This window comes from Oncorhynchus masou, chromosome 11 (assembly GCF_036934945.1).
Source record: "Oncorhynchus masou masou isolate Uvic2021 chromosome 11, UVic_Omas_1.1, whole genome shotgun sequence".
NCBI lineage: Eukaryota > Metazoa > Chordata > Actinopteri > Salmoniformes > Salmonidae > Oncorhynchus > Oncorhynchus masou.
Window position 1 is genome coordinate 47497715 of NC_088222.1, and position 14524 is coordinate 47512238.

At 42.2% G+C, this 14524-nt stretch overlaps 2 long non-coding RNA genes across 4 annotated transcripts; one reads left to right on the forward strand and one right to left on the reverse strand.

Annotated features, from left to right (window-relative positions):
- The first annotated feature begins 4 nt into the window (after nucleotides 1-4).
- On the forward strand, nucleotides 5-13522 carry LOC135548757 (uncharacterized). Of its 3 annotated transcripts, none has more exons than XR_010456887.1 (5): nucleotides 5-203; nucleotides 518-568; nucleotides 661-1044; nucleotides 2818-2999; nucleotides 11547-13522. It is a non-coding gene; the product is annotated as an uncharacterized LOC135548757 (long non-coding RNA). The 3 variants fall into 3 exon arrangements; XR_010456886.1 differs by lacking the exon at nucleotides 2818-2999 and having other exon boundaries at nucleotides 11-203; nucleotides 11547-11678; nucleotides 12849-13522; XR_010456885.1 differs by lacking the exon at nucleotides 2818-2999 and having other exon boundaries at nucleotides 8-203.
- On the reverse strand, nucleotides 1358-7570 carry LOC135548759 (uncharacterized). Its single transcript, XR_010456888.1, has 2 exons — nucleotides 7137-7570; nucleotides 1358-5396 (listed from the first exon to the last, which is right to left on the reverse strand). It is a non-coding gene; the product is annotated as an uncharacterized LOC135548759 (long non-coding RNA).
- Nucleotides 13523-14524: the final 1002 nt, after the last annotated feature.

Genomic DNA, 14524 nt, shown 5'->3' on the forward strand with positions numbered 1-14524 from the left:
GCGACGTGGAAAATACGTCAACGTGCCACACGACCAGGGCAGAGGCAGTCGGTATTGATGCCGCTTTCAAATACTAGTCTACTACTACTCGAAAATGTCCGACTTGCTGATTCGATGTGGCACCTGTATAACTACTGTTAGTACGTCGGAAATTTCCGAGTTTCCTAGTTCCGACAGACGTGGTATCAGAACGTATACCATGGGTATGACAAAACATGTATTTTTACTGCTGTAATTCTGTTGGTAACTAGTTTGTAATAGCAATAAGGTACATCTGGGGTTTGTGGTATATGGCCAATATACCACGGCTAGGGGCTGTATCCAGGCACTTCACGTTGCATCGTGCTAAGAACAACCCTATACAACACCCATCATGCCTTATTGCTTAAGTATAAGTCATAATACCCATAGAACCTAGCGGTAAAACCCAGAAATGTTTCCAATCGTTTTTTTAACCATTCATTTTTTTCGTCTGGAATTTTAGAACTACTTCATATAAGGTCTCTGTTTTTTGTAGGCTTATCCTGGCATGACGTTTTGATAACCGCGCAAATCTCTCTCGGACAAGGTAACTTTTCGCAATATGTTTGCCTGTAATTACCCCTCCCTCCCCAAAAAATAAATGAAACGCTAATTACCTCTAATGTGGCGATCATACAGAACTACACATCCTGCCTCAAGCTTTGACGTCATCACCCAAGGCACGTTGCTCCATGCAAACTCATCGCCAAGTAACAAGTAAACTACCATGTAGATACATTATTATAGCCTTTGTAGTTTATCGTGTAGTGTGTATTTCTCGTGGTCTTGTTTAGTATTCTTTTAAATTAGCTAGCAACGTTTAGCAGTTTTTAAAATTACTAGATTTTCTACATTTGTATTGCCCTCTGGCCTTTTGTAGCGAACTAGCTAACCTTAGGTCTCCGTCGATCAGAAGCAAGGATGGTTCTGTGCTATGTACCGGATTGTAACCACTACTCCAAAAAGCACACACATTGTATTGTTTTCCGACCCCGAGAGACGTCGTTGGAGCAGTGTGATAAGGTTTGCTAGCTACTAACAAGCTATTTTGGTTAGGTCAAAGCTCTGTGGTTAGCTAGATAATCACCGACCGCAGGTAACGTGCGTGTACAATGCACCTTAGAAGTAAAAAAGAGAACCAGCATATGCAGAATGACTTGTGTTGAGGGAACGATTCAGCTAGTTAACTCACGGTTTGTGTAGTCATACTTTTTTCACGTGGTGACATGCTAGCTAGCATTAGCCCACCAGGGAAGGGATATTTAGCTAACGTTGGCTAGTGTTGATGATTAGCTACCGGAGAGAGAGACCAAATCAAGACGCTGGACAGAGTGGATTCAAGTATAGCAAAAAGGCAGTTTATTATGTAAAAGATATCTTGTCCTCTAATTAAGCGTGCATGGACCTAGTCATATGGCTCAGGAGGCAGCTGACAAGGATCCCTAAACAGAGTGTGCAACAGATTTTATACATAGGTTGATTCTTGTAGTTCTGTCTTCTGACTGGTTGGTGAAGGTTGGAGGCGGGTCCTGACCGAGCCTGTGCAGGAGCCTTATTGGTGCCCCGTGAAGTCCTCCCATCCTGGCTCCTGCCCAGTAGAAAGGGGAGTGGAGTGTGTGTGTGTTTATGCAAGAAGATGTTTGTGTGTCCCATTATGGCCAGGTGTGTGTGTTTGTGTGATGGAATGTCCGTGTGTGTCCCGGAGTCGTGAGATAAGGGAGCAAATGGGGTCGTGAAATAACATAGCTGAGGGGGGTAGCTTATTGCTGGGTATGTGTGTGTCAGGGGACAGTGAGACCGGAGATCAGAGGGGTCTTGAAACACAAAGAGCTGAGGGGGGTAGTTTATTGCTGGGTATGTTTGTGTCGGGGGACAGTTTTAGCAGGGGTACAAGAAATGACTTGAGTCAGGCAGATCAGCTTAGTGCTGTATAATATATGAGCCATGTGTATGAATATTTATATAACAAATCCCCCTCTTCACGTCTACTAGACGTGAACAATAGAACCAAAACATGAAGCAACCAAATCAATTTGGTAGGAACTGTAGTTCAAATTGTAGTCCCCCTCTTCACGTCTACTAAGACGTGAAGACTATAGCAGAAAGGAGGAGGATATAACGAAAACAAGAAGCCCCCTTGTATGGAGCTAAGCGAGGTAAATAAGCAAGGACCAAAAGGAGTCCACCCCAAGTGCTACACCTGGAGTGGCCAAGAGGGATAGACAGGATGAGGGGTTCCTCAAAAGATGGAAATGCCTCATCGGGGTCATCAGCCGCTAAAAGGGGTACATGTGGGTCTGATCACTGGGCAGTGGGGTGATGGCAGTGGTAATAACTCTAGTGGCCAATGTGCGGGCACAGGGAATGCAACAACAGCCGCAAAGGGCTAGGATAGCTACAAAAACAGCAATGGACACTAGGATAGAGGAGATCAGTGTTTTATATCTACCAAAAGCATCCATCCAGGAATCCCACATAGAGGTGTCAACACCTGAATGGTATTTCATTTTCCCATTAAGAGTTCGTAGTCCCTCTAGGGCCACAGTCAAACTGCCTTCAGCCGCTGTGTTATTGGGAATAAAAGTGCAACACTGCTCACCAAACATAGCCCAAACCCCGCCACGTTCAGCCAATAACATGTCAACAGCAATCCTATTTTGGAAAGCCATCAAAGATGTTGCTGCCAGTTGACCATGCACGGCTTCGAATCCTTGCTGAGTCCAATTGCCTAGTTTTTGGACATTAAAATGAATGTAGTTAATACGATCTATATTTTTGTTAACTGTGCACCACCAGCAGATTGAGGATTCAAAACCTGCAGCTACTTGGTTCGCCCACAGCATACCATGGGTCATCCTCAGTCAGTCTCATCCTCCCCTGAATGCATGCTTCAGTATCAGCATCTCCAACTGGAGCATCAAGCAAAGGCATCATGCCTGAAGCCTTCACCACATCTGTAACAGACTTCTTAAAATACGGTATGATGCAAGCAGCACAACACATCAATAACAAAAATACAAGAATTAGGGTCAGAAATCCAGTAACCACAATACTAGTGTACTTACCAAACCAGGCTCCCAACCAAGAGAGCAGTCCAGACTCCTCCACCCCCGCCATGGTCCTCATCTCAGCAGATAGTGCATCAAGCCCACTAAGGACCTTAGATATACTACCATCTGGACTGGTGTTATTAGGAATATACGTGCAACATTGTTCACCGAACATCTTGCAGACACCCCCCTGACTGGCAAGAAGCATATCCAAAGCAAGTCTATTCTGTCTGGCAACCCTAGATGTGGCCTCAAGCTGTTCAGACAGACCAGTGAGTGCATCACGGAAGTAATTCACAAAACGCTGTTGATTATAGTAGATATAATTCATCCTTGCAGTCTGTCTTGCATCCACTATGGCTGGACCTATAATAGGTAGTAAGAGTCCATCATTCCTACCCAGGGCCTGAAACTCATGAGGAACCCCCACTAGCACTCCCAACAGGTTAGTGTGTATGTCAACTACATCCTCTGTCCATGGAGCACTACGTCTATGTCTCCCATGGGATGGAATGTTTTCAGGTCCCCTGGATAAAGAACCCAACAGCTGCTCAGCAGTAACATCAACAATGGTCAGTGGAATTATCAAACTGGTCAGAGCACACGTACCTTGCCAGTCTCCTCTAAGAATGGGTCTCAGCACTCTTTTGGGTCCACAGATCCACCACACATCAGCCAGACCACTAGTTTGGTTTAGGCCTGTAACTGGCCAAGTGGAATTAATGGCTATGTTACTACTGCAATCAGCTTCAGACTATCTCCCATAATCAATGCCATTACCTGTACCCGTGATGCAACTGTAATTGCCCCCATATGCCTTAACACCCCAAGGGCCCCGATGAGGAGGTACTGCAGGAAACACAGGGCTCAAAGAGGAACAGAGAGTTGAATTGGGCTGAACCTGGTAAAAACCTCAGAATACACAGCCACCCCTCTCCTTCTCCTATAGCAAATGGGTGCGTAGCCAGAACAGGTCTAGCATGACCAATGTTTCATGTAACTCATGCAGTCCTTTCTTTTCAGGGTCTTAGCTGTACACCTCATATAAGACAGCCACAAATTGTCCCTACCATCAACACCAGTCTCAGTGCTAACATTAATTACCTGAATGGGATTTTTAACACAGTGGTGGCAGGTTCGGTCCAGGGGTAGTAGAGGAGTGTGTCTGGCCCTGGTTCGTCTGGGACCTCTGGTTTTGGCAGCACTTTAATAGAAAACACACCCATCGTGTCTGTCCCGATCCTTTGTGGTCCGAGGGTGTAAATGCCTGCATCAGAGAGCTTAATAGTTTTGATGGTTAGTAGGATTATCACCTTTACAGAGTTCAACAGTGCTCCCAGGTTTTCCCCATATCATGGAAAACCTATCCACCTTTGTGGAATCCCCTATGCTATAAGGATACCCTTCTTCTCCAAGCTGTGTTATTTGGGATGTAAGCACAAACATGGTCCTGATAAACACGCATACTTCTCCCTTTTCAGCCATTAACAAATCTAATGCAATTCTATTCTGTCAAGCCATCCAGGCTGGTTGCTTCAGTCTGTTCTGCAAAACATTTAATAGCATCTCTGGTATAATTGTTAAAGCGCTGTTGATTATAATAAATATAATTAATCCAGTCCACGTCCGTGGAACCCCAATGTTATCAATGTATACTTTGTTCCTCCATACTGAGTGGATTCATATAGCCCTCTCTCTCCAAATGAGCTATGACCTGTGTCCACGATCAATATGGGAACCTGCACCGATATATCCCATATTGGCTCAGTGTCCCAGACTGCCATGTAGTTAGAGACTCCATTTTGGTCTACATAAAACTCGATTGAGAGATCCTTCCCAACCTCTACTCTAACTTCCTGTCTACCCAGATCTAGGGATATCTTATGCTTATTTTGGAACAAAATCCTCATCGTCCAAACCATGGGTCAAATTATCACTCTCCGCATACTCAAGTAGGACGTGCTTATCAGGAATATGTCACCCACGATAAGACAGCTCAGACGAACAGCTTCCATGTGAAGCCCCACCCTCTCCGAGAACACATCACTTAGCAAGAGCCAGACACATCTTCACTTCTATGAACAACAACAGTGAGGAAAGGACAGGTAGGGTATTTTTCATTCGAGAGATGGCCCCCAGAATTCTATTAATTCCAGTTCTCCTCTCGAACTCTGTTATTGTTCGACAGTGTCAAATGTGCCTTACCCTCCCGCAGTGCGATATGAATCCGGGTAGCTCTTTCAGCTAGCTGTCACCAGGAGTCTTTGGTATGGTCCCCCCAACAGGCCTCAGGGACTGGATTGAGTGACTTCATCTGTAATTCACCTGTAGTGTATAAAATCTTGGACATACAGGTTAACAAACAGTTTCTCATTTGTTCTGATTGTTAGCTAATAATTTTTTTTTTAGTTAATTATCCCATAGGTCACATCCTATTCTAGAACACAATTTACCCATCCCCCCTTTGTTACCTGGCTCTGCCCAGGTAACAACCATGCCTACTCTTAAACAATGATTTGGGCAAGATTTGTAAATTATCCTAATGTCTGACATCATCATGTAGGAGCCCCTTTTAAATGTTCCACATGTCCAATTCTCCCTTGGGCGTCCATTCATGTCAATCCTGTAACAATACTCTGTCAAGTTTCTTATCTATTTTTAAGAACTATCTGTGCTACATATATATATATATATTCCCGATAACCCTTTTCTCTCATATCTCTCAAATTCCACTAAGCTTCTAACTGTTTGACTTTGTCTATAATCATTGATTTTAGAAAAAACATGTCTATGAGCGGCTTTTCTCTAAAGTCCTTACTTTTCCTTAGTCAATCTATCTTAATACTAACAATAATCCTAAATCAGAGATGTCCTATATTCCTGTTAAATGTAATAGTATTTAAAAACTTATAATAAAACAAAGTCTAATAAATACTAACCATATCACAATCCTTCCTACACTAACAAGCCATCTCCTATCTGACAATAACATGAATTTAATGTGTGTTGCAAAGTGTGGAATACCTTATCTACAGTAATTTATTACCCCTAAAAACCGCAACTTATTTTTCTATGTAATTCCCTGCCCTATTGGCTTAATCTATCTTCCCCTATTTATTCTCAATGATAAATATGACTTTTTCTCTGTTACAATACCAAATCATTAATAGCCCATTCAAAAACTTCACAGCTAATGTTGTAAAACAGAATCCTGAACCACTCTCTCATTTGCGGTTCAAACAATAATTCTAACCCCCCAACCAAAACTCCATTATAATGAATTTACCTTAAAACTAGTAACTCAATATGACCACATTCATTATACAAATGACTCTCCCCTGAGGCTGATCAGACCTCAGAAGACAGTCACGATAAGATCAATAGGTCATAAAATAAAATAAAAATTCACCTGTATAATTAAAACTCATAAAGTTCCATATTGTGAGCGTGCCTCTCTAAAATACCTTTGCACTAAAACAAATAGTCATAACAATGGTTTTAGGTGTATATACTTGCAGACCTGTTTTAATTTGGTCGTTTATGGCCTCATTCTCCCTTTTTATAATCCCAGGAAACATCTAAAATTGAGACACCTAAACATCAATATTCCCAGAAGAACACAACACTCCTAACTAGCATTCACTATGCTAATTCCGATTCAGAAACTCAAAAGTGAACTATAAACTAAACCTAATGATTCCCCTTTAACTCAAATCATTAATCATAAGTTTTAAACAACGTCAATGTATATAATTACTTAAATGAACATGCTATCCTTAGATACAATTAACCGATAACGTTATTGTATTACTTCTTCCCCTCTGCCGCAAATGTCGTACATTTCTCAGTGTAAGAAATCCTAATCCCAGATATTTAATAAAAATATAAACACGTTTTTTCCTTGGCTCCTTCAACTCACATACTTTAGATAACTTCCATCCGTCCCGGTATGAAGAATCCTACTTAAACACACCAGAACTAATGCTTAATTAAGTTGAATCAACTCCTAGAATAACCAGTCTCATAGGAATCAAACAAGTAGGTATATGGACTTTTTTAAATCACCTTCTGAAAAGTGACTCAAAACAATAATGCACGCATTTTCCTTCTAAAAGACACGAACAATTTTCTCCGTTACCCCCAGTCCGTGGCGACAACAGTGCCTCGTGAGTGATGTCATCAACAAGCGCTCAACCTTGGCTCAATCCGTAACGACTTTTAATGAATTGTAAATAATTGTTGTTCGATAAACCAAACCTAATTTATCACATCTGTTCAAATCCGGAATTATAATTTACCACCCCAACCAATATCTCTAAATTCGCTAATTTTATAAAAACATTTCGATGGGCATAAATCGTAATTGTCTCTTCGTTTTTATTTAGAATTCATTTTGATTTGAGTAACTGTCTCGTCTTTGACTTAGCATTTTAATTACGACTCTATTCCCAATACGTTATTTACTTGTTTTAATTAAAACTCATACCAGCATATGTGAGTGTACACCTTTAAAATACCTTGTCACTGGGAATAGGGAAATCCTCTTAACACAAACTTGTACTACTACAACGACACCCAATAATTCTGATAATCCCTTCACATCGTTTGTTTTAAATCTCTTGATGTTTCATGTTTTTATTCGTGTTTCTCCAAATTTTCTCCCCAAAATACTCCTTAAATACCCAGCCTTTAGACACACACACACCTGTGATAAATGTATACTGTCCCTTTAACATAAAAACTCAGCCTGCAGTCCATTCTGCGGGCCTTTCATTGTTCCCCATAATGAAAACAGATTCTAATGTTAGTATACCTTAACCTCCTGTTTAATTTCAATTGTGTTATCTGAACAATCAAACCAAAATCAATAACCGGGAAGTACTTGTGTATATTAATTAAAATAACAAAATAAATCTACCTTTTTTCTCAGCACTTGGTTAGAACACCACTCCCTTCTTTCATCGACCACATTTAGTTTTTTTTTAGCTATGATTTAGGTTTTTCCGCTATGGCGGAGACTACTGGGTAGACTGCGTCCCACTATAAGCAATTTACAGGATAACAAACAAGGGCCCAGATAGTCCTAGCCTCGCACAAGGAGAGAGAGATGTCCCTTTAACTGGGCGAGGTTCCTTTTTCAGGGGAGGTGGAGTTTGATGCTCCATCACCTGAGTCAGGAGTGTCTCCATTTGGTACCAAATTTAGGCTGTTCAAATCAGCTCTGACTTCAGTCAGTGTTCTGGAAGGAGTTGGGGCTGGGTGCAATGTGTAAGGTGGTGCCAAGGTGCGCCTGATTTACTTTTGACCTGGACTGAGTGTGAAGTAACCTCCTTCACTTCGTACGGTCCAGTCCACCTGGGTTCCAGCCACTTTCTCTTGTGGACTTTAACCCTCACCCAGTCACCAACTTTTACCTTCAGTGGTGGCGTGTCTCCTGGCAGTTCCCCCTCCTGGACCTTGTGAACCTGGGTAGAGAGTGCTGCAGAGAGAACCGTTAGTTTTTTCACATAATCAGACATTACAATTTGTTGTACATCAAGAGCGGGCATATGACCTCCCTCCCTTGGTGGACCAGGCATGACTCTACCAGTCATTATCTCATGAGGAGAGAGATGGGTGCCTGCTCCTGGTGAGGCTCTCATGGCCATCAACGCCAGAGGCAGGGCTTCAACCCATGTCAACTTCGAACCTGCACATGCTTTAGCTATTTTAGCTTTCAGCATTTGGTTTGGCGTTCTACCAGACATTGAGACGGGGGCCTGTACACAGATCCAAATCTGTGGGTTATGCCAAATCTTTCTTCTTCCTGTCTCAGGTGTTTGTTACTGTCAGATCTGATTTGTCTTGGGATGCCATACCTGGGTATTAGTTCGTTTTGTAGCCACTTAACGACTGACCTGGCATCCTCTTTTGCTGTTGGTATTGCTTCTACCCATTTGAAGAACCTATCTACCATGACTAGGAGATAGCGTTTTCCTTTGGATACATTGTCAGGGCCCATGTCGGTGTAATCTATGCTAATGTCCTGTAAACATGCATTAGGTACTGGGCGTCACAAAATAATTATATCTCTTTAGGAAATATCGATAGAAATTGGAAAACCAAAAGTTGTTCAGCGAATTATTTAGACACTTTCTAAAAGCAATTCAGCAATCACCTCTTGGTACAATATATGAGCAAATTCACGTGGTTCTATAACAATTGTCCGAACAATTTTATCTCCTGGGGAACACCAACAGCAGAAAGAGGGAAAAAGCAAACAGTCAGTATTTTAGCACGGCGGCTGGGCCAATTCACAGCTCGGTGACTGAACAGTATTTGGCTCAGCGGCCGTCAATATTACACTGTTTATGTATTCAGTGTTATTCCCCAACAAACGTTCTCTCTGACTTAAGCCAAATAACCACGATATGCCACTGAACCTAATGTTATAGTTTAATGTCCAATGGTCACATCCTCCCCGATCACTGTCTCGCAGAACGCCAAACTTACATTTACTACATCTACTTGACCTCAAGTCCTCTACAAGACCTATTCGATAGTACACAACGTATCAATAGGACATTTTATATGCAGATTCGGTTCATCTATTAATGCAAGATATCTTTTAACCATGCCTTAATTTTTAAAAGTAATTTAACAGCAATCCATACTCACGCCCAGTACTACTGATCAAAATTTGGCAATTGACTAAAATACAATATGCAGAATTTTGATTTAACAGGTTCTGCTTACCTTTTATGTCGAGCTCTGTGATCAGTTTCCTGAGGCAAATTGAATGGCCGATGTCTCCTGGCGACAGGTCACTCTTCCGTCTGGTTTGCACCCAATGATTTGTCTCCCCTCACATCAACTTGTCATAGATCGAATTTAGATGTTTAAGCCATCCTCTGCTACCAAGTTTTGTTGATGATTAGCTACCGGAGAGAGAGACCAAATTAAGACGCTGGACAGAGTGGAATCAAGTATAGCAAAAAGGCAGTTTATTATGTAAAAGATTGTCCTCTAATTAAGCGTGCACGGACCTAGTCATATGGCTCAGAAGGAGGCAGCTGACAAGGATCCCTAAACAGAGTGTGCAACAGATTTTATACATAGAATGACATAGGTTGATTCTTGTAGTTCTGTCTTCTGACTGGTTGGTGAAGGTTGGAGGCGGGTCCTGACCGAGCCTGTGCAGGAGCCTTATTGGTGCCCCGTGAAGTCGTCCCATCCTGGCTCCTGCCCAGTAGAAAGGGGAGTGGAGTGTGTGTGTGTTTATGCAAGAAGATGTTTGTGTGTCCCATTATGGCCAGGTGTGTCTGTTCGTGTGATGGAATGTCTGTGTGTGTCCCGGAGTCGTGAGATAAGGGAGCAAATGGGGTCGTGAAATAACATAGCTGAGGGGGGTAGCTTATTGCTGGGTATGTGTGTGTCAGGGGACAGTGAGACCGGAGATCAGAGGGGTCTTGAAACACAGAGAGCTGAGGGGGGTAGTTTATTGCTGGGTATGTTTGTGTCGGGGGACAGTTTTAGCAGGGGTACAAGAAATGACTTGAGTCAGGCAGATCAGCTTAGTGCTGTATAATATATGAGCCATGTGTATGAATATTTATATAACACTAGTTAACGTTAAATCACCATTTGTGTAGTCAGACTTGCTACAGTTGGCTAGCATGTCACCACTTAGAAAAGTTGACTACACGAACGGTGAACTAATGTTAACTAGTTAGCTAGCTAAATGTTGGCTAGCTAGTTAGGCACCTTGGTTGGCTAGTTAACTACATTAGCTAAAGTTGGCTAACTCGCTCACAAGGGACTTGTGGCCTCAATGTTTTCCCCATACAGTACACTGAAACGGTTTTGTTCCACAAGTGCACCTGTTGTACATGACTAGTCAAATGACCTGTAAAGTCAGTTGGAAATGTCAACAGGGATGGAAATTAAGCTTGCCCGAGTCTAGTACTTTCAGACTGGGCTAGTAGACAATGTGCCAAACTAGCCTGACACAGCAGTGAAATTTTGCCTTTACAAAAATTGCATGCCACAGATTTGGGACCTGAATGTTACCCGGGCTAGTTGAAAACCTTATGTTCTACCCCTGCATGTCAGTCCCATTCAGACGATTCCCCTATCACTGTTGGTCATCCTCAGTGACTTCACAGCTCAGGGTTTTTAACTTTACTCTTGAGAATTAAAATAATAAGTACAGCCGTATAGCTCATCGCAATACTTCCTCTTCGGGCAATAGTATCCTAGACTGTCTTGATCATCTAGTTGAGCATTCCAGGTAATTTCTCCATCCCAGCAGAAATGTCCCATCCACATAGTAGGATTTTAGATGTGCAGATAGACCAAAGTCCAGTCTATTTTACGGTTACTATATAGTCAAGTCTGTGGGTTATGGTATTTAAATATAATGTTACCATTTTCGTAATCAACCTATTGGGTGGAGAGAGAAAAAACGACCACTGACCAAATGTCTTTGTTTTCCAGGCCAACAGGAGTGCACCACTCAGACCATCCAGTGCATGGACATCCTGTGCCAGTGGTATGATATGTGCCAGTGTGATCCGAGCGCAACAGTCCAGTTGTAGAATACAGCAGATCGAGCCTGTGGACGGAGAGGTCAGTACTCATCAAATGTGATACAATGAATTTGTAGATATATCTGCACAGTATGTTTGTGTATGGTTCCCATGAGTTAAGATTGGGTGATGAGGGACCACTTGTCACATTGTCCAAGGTGAGTTTTGTGTTCTGAAAAACAATGTGTTTTCTGTCCAGATAAAGATGGTGATACAGCATTGAAAAAGACCTACCACTGACCAAATGTCTCTTTAGTTTTCCAGTCCAACAGGAGTGTATCCTTCAGACCATCCGGTGCATAGACATCCTGCGCCAGTGTGATCTGAGCATGAGCATCCAGTTATGGAGGATACCAGTGGTGAAAAAAGTACTCAATTGTCATACTTGAGGAAAAGTAAATATACCTTAATAGAAAATGACTCAAGTGAAAGTCACCCATTTTAAATCTACTTGAGTGAAAGTCTAAAAGTATTTGGTTTCAAATATACTTAAAGTATCAAAAGTAAATGTAATTGCTCAAATATAAGTATCAAAAGTAAGTCATTTAAAATTCCATATTAAGCAAACAAGACGGCAACATTTTCTTATTATTTTAATTTACGGATAGCTATGGGGCACGCTCCAACACTCAGACATAATTTACAAACAAAGCATGTGTTTAGTGAGTCCGCCAGGATCAGAGGCAGTAGGGTTGACAAGGAATGTTCTCTTGGTGTGTGTGTGTGTGTGTGTGTGTGTGTGTGTGTGTGTGTGTGTGTGTGTGTGTGTGTGTGTGTGTGTGTGTGTGTGTGTGTGTGTGTGTGTGTGTGTGTGTGTGTGTGTGTGTGTGTGTGTGTGTGTGTGTGTGAATTAGATAAGTTTCCTGTCCTGCTAAGCATTCAAAATGTAACAAGGACTTTTGGGTGTCAGGGAAAATGTATGGAGTAAAAGTTGCATGATTTTCTTTAGGAATGTAGTGAAGTAAAAGTTGTCAAATATAAATAGTGGATGGTCTTCAGAGGCTGTAAGACCCTCCCTCCTTGATATAGAAATCAACTTCAATGGTAATGCCCCTGTGCCATAAGGACACTTGACCTCTAACCACTGCAGTGGTGCTCACCAGACCATCCAGTGAGGCTCCCAGGACCGAAAGCCCTGACTCCCACACATCCATCCCTGTAGCCATTTTGAATGCCTGATGCCCTCCTCTTTATGTGCCCCACTTTACAGACAACACCCCATCCATTGAGTGTGATCTGAGGACCCTGCTCCACCGACAGCACCATGCCAGCCTGGTTGCCTGCATGCCCCAGGTGCCCTTGTTTTTGAACAATGTCTGATACAGGGAGGGTTGCGGTTGTTCTAGCTCAGGTCCAAGGAGACATGTCATTCCACTGAACCTTCCCTTGGGATGGTTCCTTAGCCACTGAAGATCCTCCTCTGTGGGCTCCCGGGACAGAGGATTTGTAGTCTTCGGCCAGGTACCGTTCCTCCACTGACTGGGCCTGGCTGGCTTCCTCACACTCCACATCCATACAGCTGATATTGTGAACTGCCAAAATAGGCTGCATGGCTACACTTATGAGCTCCATGGAGGCATTTGCATGTGGTAGAGAATTACCTGGTCACTTATTATAGAGACCTGACAAGCGGAAGGATGTTGGATGTTAAGTGCCACATTCCTTTCTGTGCTTGACTTTGAACACCCTGAAATGCATTTGTTTTAAGGGTGCTATATAAGAAGTTTGACATTACAACTGTAGAATATTTCAACTGTAATTTTCACAAGGACAGTGCAGTTTTTCCATAAACCTTTAATTGATAACTTGATTTTCACTTGACATATCAGTCAGTGCAAAGGATCCCATAATCAAGACTGAATAAATAAATTGTTTTTGAAGCTTTGTCTCTGGTCATGAAACTAAAATACAAGCAGAATGTCTAATCAAAGTCAATTCTGGTTCATTCTCAATGACAACATTCTATACTGAACAAAAATAAATGCAACATGTAAGGTTTGTCCCAAGAATTGGAATAAGAGCCCTGAAATGTTTCATAAGCATATTTCTAATTTTGTGCCCATTCCTGTTAGTGAGCATAACTCCTTTGCCAAGATAATCCATTCACCTAACAGGTGTGGCATATCAAGAAACTGATTAAAGAGTATGGTCATTCCACAGGTGCATCTTGTGCCGGGGACAATAAAAGGCCACTAAAATGCTCAATTTTGTCACAACACCAGATGTCTCAAGTTCAGGGAATGTGAAATTAGCATGCTGACTGCAGGAGAATCTAATGTTAATTTCTCTAACACCACCTCCAACTTAGTTTTAAAGAATTTGGCAGTACTTCCAGCCGGTCTCACAATCGCACACCAGCCCAGGACCTCCACATCCGGCTTATTCACCAGCGGGATCGTCTGAGGGGGTGCTGAGGAGTGTTTCTGTCTGATAACTAATTCTGATTGTCTGGACCTTGGCTCACCAGTGTGTGGACCTATGGCTGCACCCTTGCCCAGTCATGTAAAATCCATAGATTAGGGCATCATTAATTTCAATTGACTGATTTTATTTAACCAGGCAAGTCAGTTAAGACCAAACTCTTATTTACAATGACGGCCTCCTGCGCGGACTCAAAATATAGAACACACACACACATCACTACGAGAGACGTAAGACACCAACAGATGGCAGCAGCATTGTACAAATATTATTTGGCACAGATAACAGCACAAAGGCAAGAAAGCAGCCACAACTGTCAGTAAGTGTCCATGATTGAGTGAGAGCTTGAGATAAAATTATCCAGTTTGAGTGTTTGCTGCAGCTCGCTCCAGTCACTAGCTGCAGCGAATTGAAAAGACGGGCGACCCAGGGAACTACATATATAAAACCTTTGAAATTGTTGCG